The sequence below is a fragment of the Diaphorina citri genome, unplaced genomic scaffold, assembly GCF_000475195.1.
Source record: "Diaphorina citri unplaced genomic scaffold, Diaci psyllid genome assembly version 1.1 scaffold1805, whole genome shotgun sequence".
Classification (NCBI taxonomy): domain Eukaryota; kingdom Metazoa; phylum Arthropoda; class Insecta; order Hemiptera; family Psyllidae; genus Diaphorina; species Diaphorina citri.
The window spans coordinates 46,586-56,365 of NW_007379231.1; the positions used below are offsets into that span (position 1 = coordinate 46,586).

At 35.9% G+C, this 9,780-nt stretch overlaps 1 long non-coding RNA gene across 2 annotated transcripts; it reads left to right on the forward strand.

The window, feature by feature from the left end:
• Window positions 1-2,590: 2,590 nt before the first annotated feature.
• LOC113470752 lies at window positions 2,591-8,043 on the forward strand. Of its 2 annotated transcripts, none has more exons than XR_003393695.1 (2): window positions 2,591-3,400; window positions 7,751-8,043. It is a non-coding gene; the product is annotated as an uncharacterized LOC113470752 (long non-coding RNA). The 2 variants fall into 2 exon arrangements; XR_003393694.1 differs by having other exon boundaries at window positions 7,833-8,043.
• Window positions 8,044-9,780: the final 1,737 nt, after the last annotated feature.

Below are 9,780 nucleotides of genomic sequence, written 5' to 3' on the forward strand. Positions count from 1 at the left end.
TGAGCAGCAATTTGAACACGAAATCATTTCACTGAGGGTAACTTGTCTGGGTCTTGAGTTCGACTTCCGTGTCGAAAACTCAAAGACATTTCAGGACAAGCTAAATACTCCGAGGACTAAAGGACTCAACAGAGCACTTCATTAACTCCTTTAGTGTTTCATTAGAATTAACATTAACAGTACTGTCCCATATATTTTAACTATTTCATTCGAACATTGGGATATGCTTGGTATTTGGGTTGTTGTTTCTACTGTTGTTGACTGCTATAGTTGTTATGTTATTACTTTTTAAGGTGGATTTAGACGGCTCGGCGTAAGCCAGCAAGTAAAGTAAGTAATGAATTTGAATTGAAGTCAGTTTACATTACACGATACGAGTTTTACTCGCTTCGTGTAAATCCTTCTTTATATTACATATTGTTGTTGATATTATTATTGTTATTAAGTTGTGCTATTTTCCATATAATTGGTGATTCTCATGATTTTTTTTTATTATCTCAGAAAAAACTATAAAAATTAAAAAAAATATTGAGACTAAAACGAAGAAAATGCGTTCACTAGATCGATTGTTGTTATTATGTGCTATATTCCATATTATATTTTCACCCTCCTTGTTATTGTTGATTATTTCACCGGATATGAGGACTTGGTACGCGACTAGCATTGTTACTTCTTTATACTTCTTCCCCTACTTTAACTTCTCCGTTGTTATTATGTGCTATATTCCATATTATATTTTCACCCTCCTTGTTATTGTTGATTATTTCACCGGATATGAGGACTTGAGTCAAAACTCCGAAAAAATAACTTTAAAAGGTCTAAAATTCAATTTTTATTTTCCGTTCTAATGAAAGAGTTCAAATATAGGTATGTCTAACTTCTCCTCCTCCTCTTTCTTTCGTAATGGAGCAGTTGCAAATGGGTAAAAATTATAAATAAATGGTCGATTCGATTCATATGTAAAAAGTTGTGAAAATCCAAATCTGAGGTCAAAACTCCGAAAAAATAACTTTAAAAGGTCTAAAATTCAATTTTTATTTTCCCTTCTAATGAAAGAGTTCAAATATGTGTGACGTCAGACTTTACGCAGTTGTTTTTTTCGTCCGCTAGAACTTCTTCTCCTCCTCTTTCTTTCGTAATGGAGCAGTTGCATATGGGTAAAAATTATAAATAAATGGTTGATTCGATTCATATGTAAAAAGTTGTGAAAATCCAAAGGTCAAAACTCCGAAAAAATAACTTTAAAAGGTCTAAAATTCAATTTTTATTTTCCGTTCTAATGAAAGAGTTCAAATATGTGTGACGTCAGACTTTACGCAGTTGTTTTTTTCCGTCCGCTAGGTAGCGCCAGCATGCAAGCACGCTTGCGGAGGAGCAGAAAGAAATGCGCAGAAACGTATGCACACAAACATATTAATGTGTTGCCTGCGAAGGAGCTTTGCTTGGGACATTTGACGTGACGTCATCGCCTACGGGAGCGTATGCCGTGACTTCAAAGTTCACGATTTACTGGTATTTTTTAATCGATTTATCTCTGGATCTAGAAGTCGTAGAAGAAAAAGAAAAATTCCGTTGGTCCTCATTTTTCCTGCTCTATGACGTTGAAACATTATCCAAGTAAGCGCAACTGATCTATTATAAACTTCTCTGGTGTAGAGTTCCAGACTTTATGTTATATTATTTATTGTATTTGTGTATTTCTGGACGGTGCGGTGGGTCCCGTTCTGTGAATTATTTCCAATTGCTTTGTTCCAAAAAGAAAAGCTGGTCAGTGAACTGTAGAACTTAAAAGATCTGGTCTCTATGAGCCTGATCGGGCCTGAAATATGATGAACAACAGAAAGAAATGCGCAGAAACGTATGCGCACAAACATATTAATGTGTTGCCTGCGAAGGAGCTTTGCTCGGGACATTTGACGTGACGTCATCGCCTACGGGAGCGTATGCCGTGACGTCAAAGTTCACGACAAGAAAAAGAAAAATTCCGTTGGTCCTCATTTTTCCTGCTCTATGACGTTGAAACATTATCCAAGTAAGCGCAACTGATCTATTATAAGAAAGAAAAATTCCGTTGGTCCTCATTTTTCCTGCTCTATGACGTTGAAACATTATCCAAGTAAGCGCAACTGATCTATTATAAACTTCTCTGGTGTAGAGTTCCAGACTTTATGTTATTGTATTTGTGTATTTCTGGACGGTGGGTCCCGTTCTGTGAATTATTTCCAAAAAGAAAAGCTGGTCAGTGAACTGTAGAACTTAAAAGATCTGGTCTCTATGAGCCTGATCGGGCCTGAAATATGATGAACAAATTTCCTTCACACAACAGTAAAACACTTGACAATTTTGCAAATGTTCATCGAAATCGTTTGTAAGTTACCAGTTATCATGGGCCAAACAATCAGACGAATTGTAAAATAGTCAAATTAATCGTCGAATTTAATATGTTTGGCCCACACATCCCCTAACATTTTCTCTTCCCTACCCTGCTGTAGGTATTACTCGTGTGAGGTAGGTAAATACAGTTGATTCTGCAGAAGTCCTCCTCGTTTGCAGTGCTTGGTATTCAAAGCAAATTCTCCTGTCAGGTGAACAGGCCCCTCCTGTCCTGTCACACACTCGAGTATGAACTCAGAAACACAATTACACATTATACATATTATTATTCCCAACTACTTTGCCCAAGTGTCCTAACCTCCTTAGCTTGAGCTCCTCCATAGCATTGCGTGTATCCATTGGTGCAAGTTTCAATACTCCCAGACATATGGTTTAGTTCTATGTTCGTACAGAGCTGGGTTTGTTTTGTATAGTTCGTATTCGTAGCACTTGTGTTAGTATTGTCAGTATCAGTAGTGTAGAGATTAGATAGAGTGTTAGTAATATTAAATTTATTTTAGGGATTTTTATTCGTGTTCGGGTTTGAATATTTCGGGCGAGTAAGATCGTGTTGTGATAGTGCACAGAATTGGTTGATTCAAATAATAGTTCAAGTATTGAACATAAATAATTAACAAATGTTTTGATAATTTTAATTTAATTAGTTGCGCTAAATATCTAATACGCTTTGTCCAGCATTGGTTCAGTGGTGTAAAAATCAAAAGTCAACAATTTTTCTTTCAATTTATTAGATTGTGATTGTGAAGTGACAAAAACCTGAAAATAAAGGAGAAAATTTTGTTAAACAAATAAAATCCATAATAATTTTAAATTTAGACAGTTTCTTTTGTTGACTTTTCTGGAGTGTTTATTTAATTATTTTTCCAAACCAGATGTTTATTTGTTTGTTGTTTTTGAAAGTGATTTTTTTATTGCTTTGTTGTTTTCTAGTTTAAGGGCTGTGTTTAACACAAATTTACTTCGCTTAACTTTAGTTAACATTGAGTTAACAGGTGACGGTGATTTGGTAATTTACATACCTAGTTATTAATTTATTTCAGTATCAATACATAATCGTGCAAGCATGGTTTCAATAGTACGAAGTAGAAGTAAGTTAGGAAGACAGGGTAAAAAAGAAAGGGAACCCTAAGTACGACAGTATGACGTTTGCTCTCCCCCTACACACCAAACAAATTCATTTGTTTGCAAAGAATCGAAGCACTAGGAAAATAATACTGTGGAATTGTGGATAGTTTTTTTTTCCCATCATAGATTTCAAGTATTCTATTCAAGTACCTGGTGGTGGGTAAGCTAATGTTTTCTGTGCAATACGATAGACCGGGTTGCAAGTCTGACAAGTTAGGTAAAGCAGTTCCATTTTAATAGTGAAAATGTTGCATTAGTGATTAGATGATGGCGATGGTGTGATAAACACGACATGGCACAAAGTAGAAATAACGTGCCGTAGTGGAATATAACGAAGGAATTAATATAATGAAGGAATACTCGAGATATTGTTGATGTAGGAAATGGAAAATAGAAAAATACATAAAAGAAAAGTGTTGGGTGTACAATTTATTGTACATAGGTGTTTCTACTTCCATACATAATATTGGGAAAGTAGGGCGAAAATCGCTTCAGAAATATTGAAGAAAAAGCGGGGGTCCAACAACCAAAGTGACACATTTAAGAATTATCATCAAAGTTGACGAAACTTGAACCTTTTGTGCTCAGACATGTAATTTCAGTATTTATTTTCACATACCAACAAGTTGTGTCACTTCACAAGTCTTCTGGGGTAATTCCCGAGCCCGCGACTAACTCTGGGGGGAGTTTCAACAGATAATAGCCCTTAAGAATCTTAAGATAATGGTCTCTGTTCCCAAGTGCTTAGTGTGATCACAGTCTTATTGCTCACTGAAGATGTAGATGACTCCTTCATCTTGTGACTATTGGCAATGGATTGAATCAGCAAATATAAGTCATAGGAACCCCCTCAGGTTCCCACGCTCCAGTATCTACAGGGTGAATCAACAGTGGTTCAGAAGGTTATACTCATACACTAATGGTTCAGTAATATTCAATAGTGGAGAAAATCAGAGAAAGGGACCCTATTGGAGTCCCATTGACCTGAACGATTCTAACAGGCAAATTTCCATCAGATGGTAAACATGTTCACCAGATTACATCAAAGTTGTTCAATCTGTTCGGGTGATGAATTAAAGAATTTTCTAAGAAAGGTCCCTGACATACCAACAAGTTGTGTCACCTCACAAGTCTTCTGGGGTAATTCCCGAGCCCGCGACTAACTCTGAAGGGAGTTTCAACAGATAATAGCCCCTGAGATAAAGATAATGGTCTCTGTTCCCAAGTGCTTAGTGTGATCACAGTCTTATTGCTCACTGAAGATGTAGATGACTCCTTCATCTTGTGACTCATGGGCGAGCCATTCTTGGAATGGTCGGTAGATATTGCAACGGCAGCACATGTCCGCTTTGACTATATTAGCAGAGTCGGTTTCATTCATGGAATTCTGCGTCCTGTCCCGTCCTGATGAACAATACAATCGGAACCTGCGCATGCGCACACACAGAGCGTCATGTAATTGAATACATAGACATAGGACTTGAGATGTAATCGGAACCTGCGCATGCGCACACACAGAGCGTCATGTAATTGAATACATAGACATAGACGTAGTAAGCTTGGAAAACATAGGACTTGAGATGAGCTTGATGGAATTCAAACAATAAGGAGGAAATGTTCAGGGTGGAGGTGGATCATCACATCATCAGACAATCAAGTTAGTTCACTTGAAAGTGAAATTTGGTATTAGCAAATGTCCCAGGATTCCAAGGCATTTGCTATAAAGACAGGATAAACAATATCACTACTAGTGCTAATTAACTTGAGATGAGCTTGATGGAATTCAAACAATAAGGAGGAAATGTTCAGGGTGGAGATGGTCGGTCGGTGGATCATCACATCATCAGACAATCAAGTGAACTAGTGAAGTTTGGTATTAGCAAATGTCCCAAGATTCCAAGGCATTTGCTATAAAGACAGGATAAACAATATCACTACTAGTGCTAATTATCTTAGCTATCCTGTATGTACACTTACACTGGCGGATCACTAGGCTCAGCACAAAGGGTTCTATCGCGAATAACCTTCTTGTCTTCACAGAAAAACGACTTGATTCCTTGGTAAGAGGTAAAACTCAACACATTCATGTCTTCCCCACCCTTCTCTTGTTTCTTCTCATCCTCTCAGATATAAATTGACCACAATAATCACAGTGCGGTGGTTGCCCCGGTAACCAATATTTGATTAGGTAAACATATGTGTAGGGGTGTCATCATGCAGGTGTTAGGTCACAAGAGGAACTTGTCATTTCACTTGATTATATTGCATTGTTGTTGCATATGGGGGATATATTGCATTGTTGGTGCATATGTGGGATTCGGTATTTGCATATTGATTTCATCTGCAGTATCATTATCGACCTCAATAAAGTCAATAAGGTTGAGATGGGTTGGGATATATAATTAAATAAATATGTGGGATATAAATATGTGGGATATATAATATATTGCATTGTTGTTGCATATGTGGGATTCGGTATTTGCATATTGATTTCATCTGCAGTATCATTATCGACCTCAATAAAGTCAATAAGGTTGAGATGGGTTATTCAACCTTTCGAGAAGGTGCAAAGTGAGATGCTACTTGTTTACAAGTAGTTTAAACACATTATTCAATAGGTAATTATTGAATAATTATTTATAGTTTGGACTTTGAACTTAGGATGACTATGGTTCTATGATACTGAGATACTCTTCTTCCATATCCACTTGTATTTAGTTCTGATAAAAGGGTTGATGGGTAGTACATATTGGCTACTGCCGCACTGCGGTTATTTATTCAGTAAGCGGCAAGAAGCCATTGTCTGTAATAGACTTGAATAAATTGTGTGTAAAATTAATTAACACTGACAGGGTTAACTCTTCACAATCAATAAGTTACAATGTCATGTGTTTGAAGTGTTGAGCAAAATCAATACATAATCAACGCCATTATCTCTTATCTTGGTCGGCAATTATCGCACAATAAGTGGATAAATTAGAGACGCAAGCGAGTCAGAGAGTGTGCTTATTGGAAATTATTGTAGTTTTCAATTCTTGTGACTTGTAGATGTATAAAACTTGCCGACATCATGATCACATTATGTGTGTGATTTCAAGATTAATATTTACAGGGTGTATAATTGTACAAGATACTTACCTAAAAATAGACATGGACAGTGGACAGGTAACAACATATAAGAACAGGAACTACACATAGAGATCATTAAAGAAGCCCCGTCCCTGTACTATTGACAAATAATGTTATGCTCAACATGTCCACTAGGAGAGTTTTTGGCCAATTTGGAACATTTGATGTGTCATCATTACGCGATATGTGAGGTACCTAAATATGAGCAGTAAGAAGCCATTGTCTGTAATAGACTTGAATAAATTGTGTGTAAAATTAATTAACCCTGACAGGGTTAACTCTTCACAATCAATAAGTTACAATGTCATGTGTTTGAAGTGTTGAGCAAAATCAATACATAATCAACGCCATTATCTCTTATCTTGGTCGGCAATTATCGTACAATAAGTGGATAAATTAGAGACGCAAGCGAGTCAGAGAGTGTGCTTGTTGGAAATTATTGTAGTTTTCAATTCTTGTGACTTGTAGATGTGTAAAACTTGCCGACATCATGATCACATTATGTGTGTGATTTCAAGATTAATATTTACAGGGGACGCTATTAGAGGTTCTTGTGAGAAGATTGGTCATGATGAGATTTGGCAAAGTAAGTATAGAAGAATTTTGATATTAATGATGAAAGTAGTAACACCTACAAAAGTGTCAAGTGACGGTAAATGGCCTCTAATGCCAGCCACTCACACTCATACCATTTGACAGTCAAAACGTGTGTGTCTGAAAAACCTTCCAACCTAGGTCTGGTATAATATCGGCCTTGTCGGAAAATTAATTGCCTCCGATTTCAAATTCCATCAACAAACTAGCATCAGCCCATAATCCGGACCCTACTGACTAGAGATAACCATGTTTCATATTTTGTTGTAATTAAACATAAACTATGTTAATATGTTTTTGTAAATAGGCAGACTCCATATGTTTTGAAAATCTATGCCTGATCCCAATATGTATGCTTTTTTATACGGCAGAACACCTTTTATACGGCTTGCATCAATAATGATTCCATATGAACCTAAATGTAATCCAGCATGTGCAACAATAGAAAACTAATGATAAATAATAATTTGCTAGAGAATGATGGTCATTATTTTGTTCTTTGGTTTAGATTAGCAGAATATCTTTATAATAATTAATGTTAGAGTTATAATCAGTTACCAGGAAAATTAATTTTTCAATTGCAATTCCAGTGTTTCTAATCAAACAATAACTTGAAGTTCTGTTTCTAACCTGTATAACAATGGAGACCTCCACTTGTCCACCACGTTCAACTTGGTATTTATTCAATATTTCTAATTATTTATTTAACTCTTGTTTTCAATATTTATTAATAACCAAATAATTCCAATTCAATAAATTGTTCGTGTCTGTGATTCTAACTCACACCATGTGGTTTACCACGTCCTCGTCATCGGATGGTAGTTTTCTCAAGTCTAGCTTGAAGACCAAAATCAAACGCGGCAAGTTTGCATTGACGCGTCAGAATAGCTCCTCTAGCCTGTTCTCTTCCACGGAAGAGAAATCCGCTAAGAAAGCACAGAAGGATAAGTCATCGGATGTAACGCTATTAGAGGTTATTGTGAGAAGATTGGTCATGGTGCGATTTGGCAAAGTAAGTATAGAAGAATTTTGATATTAATGATGAAAGTATAGTAACACCTACAAAAGTGTCAAGTGGCGGTAAATGGCCTCTAATGCCAGCCACTCACACTCATACCATTTGACAGTCAAAACGTGTCTGTCTGAAAAACCTTCCAACCTAGGTCTGGTCAGACAGTCTGAGCGTATACCGGTATAATATCGGCCTTGTCGGAAAATTAATTGCCTCAACAAACTAGCATCAGCCCATAATTCGGACCCTACTGACTAGACTAGAGATACCATGTTAAAATATTTCTTATAATTAAACATAAACTATGTTAATATGTTTTTGTAAATAGGCAGACTCCATATGTTTTGAAAATCTATGCCTGATCCCAATATGTATGTTTTTTATACGGCAGAACACCTTTTATACGGCTTGCATCAATAATGATTCCATAATATGGAATCATTATTTATGTACCTAAATGTAATCCAGCATGTGCAACAATAGAAAACTAATGATAAATAATAATTTGCTAAAGAATGATGGTCATTATTTTGTTCTTTGGTTTACTTAGATTAGCAGAATATCTTTATAATAATAAAATTAATGTTAGAGTTATTATCAGTTACAAGGAAAATTATTTTTCAATTGCGATTCCAGTGTTTCTTATCAAACAATAACTTGAAGTTCTGTTTCTAACCTGTATAACAATGGAGACTTCCACTTGTCCACGTTCAACTTGTTATTTATTCAATATTTCTAATTATTTATTTAACTCTTGTTTTCAATATTTATTAATAACCAAATAATTCCAATCCAATAAATTGTTCGTGTCTGTGATTCTAACTCACACCATGTGGTTTACCACGTCCTCCTCGTCGGATGGTAGTTTTCTCAAATCTAGCTTGAAGACCAAAATCAAACGCGGCAAGTTTGCACTGACGCGTCAGAATAGCTCCTCTAGCCTGTTCTCTTCCACGGAAGAAAAATCCGCTCCCAAAAGCTCTACAAAAACCTACTTTGGTGACAATTTCATTATGTATACGACTATACAAAGTACATACGAGTGAGTGTTTTCCATATTACCTTCAAGTGAAATAGCAACTAGCAAGTCGTGAATTGTAGATTCAGGTCTGAATTGTAGATCCATATCCCATTTGCACTTCAAAGAATATACTGGTCTTGTAAAGAAATTTATTGAGAAATATGTATGATCTTGAACCTGTAACCTTCGCCCTGAACTGTATATTGGATATTGGACTAAGTGATGCGATATTAAAGTTGAACAATATTATGACTGGCGCGTCTGTCGTAAACCTAATTTTATTACTTTGAAAAAAGTAGTGGAGTTCCCTCAAATACAATACTGAACCTTGTGGAGCTAATCACTTAACTTGTGACTATTAACTAATTTATACTCTTTTGAACGTTGGGGAAATTTGGAAGTTAGTCGTTTCATAGAGTCAGATTGATGTCCTTCAAGAAAAAATGAGATTTTTTAGAACGATTGTTTTTGTCCTGAAATTATAAACTATAGCTGGGACAGTGAT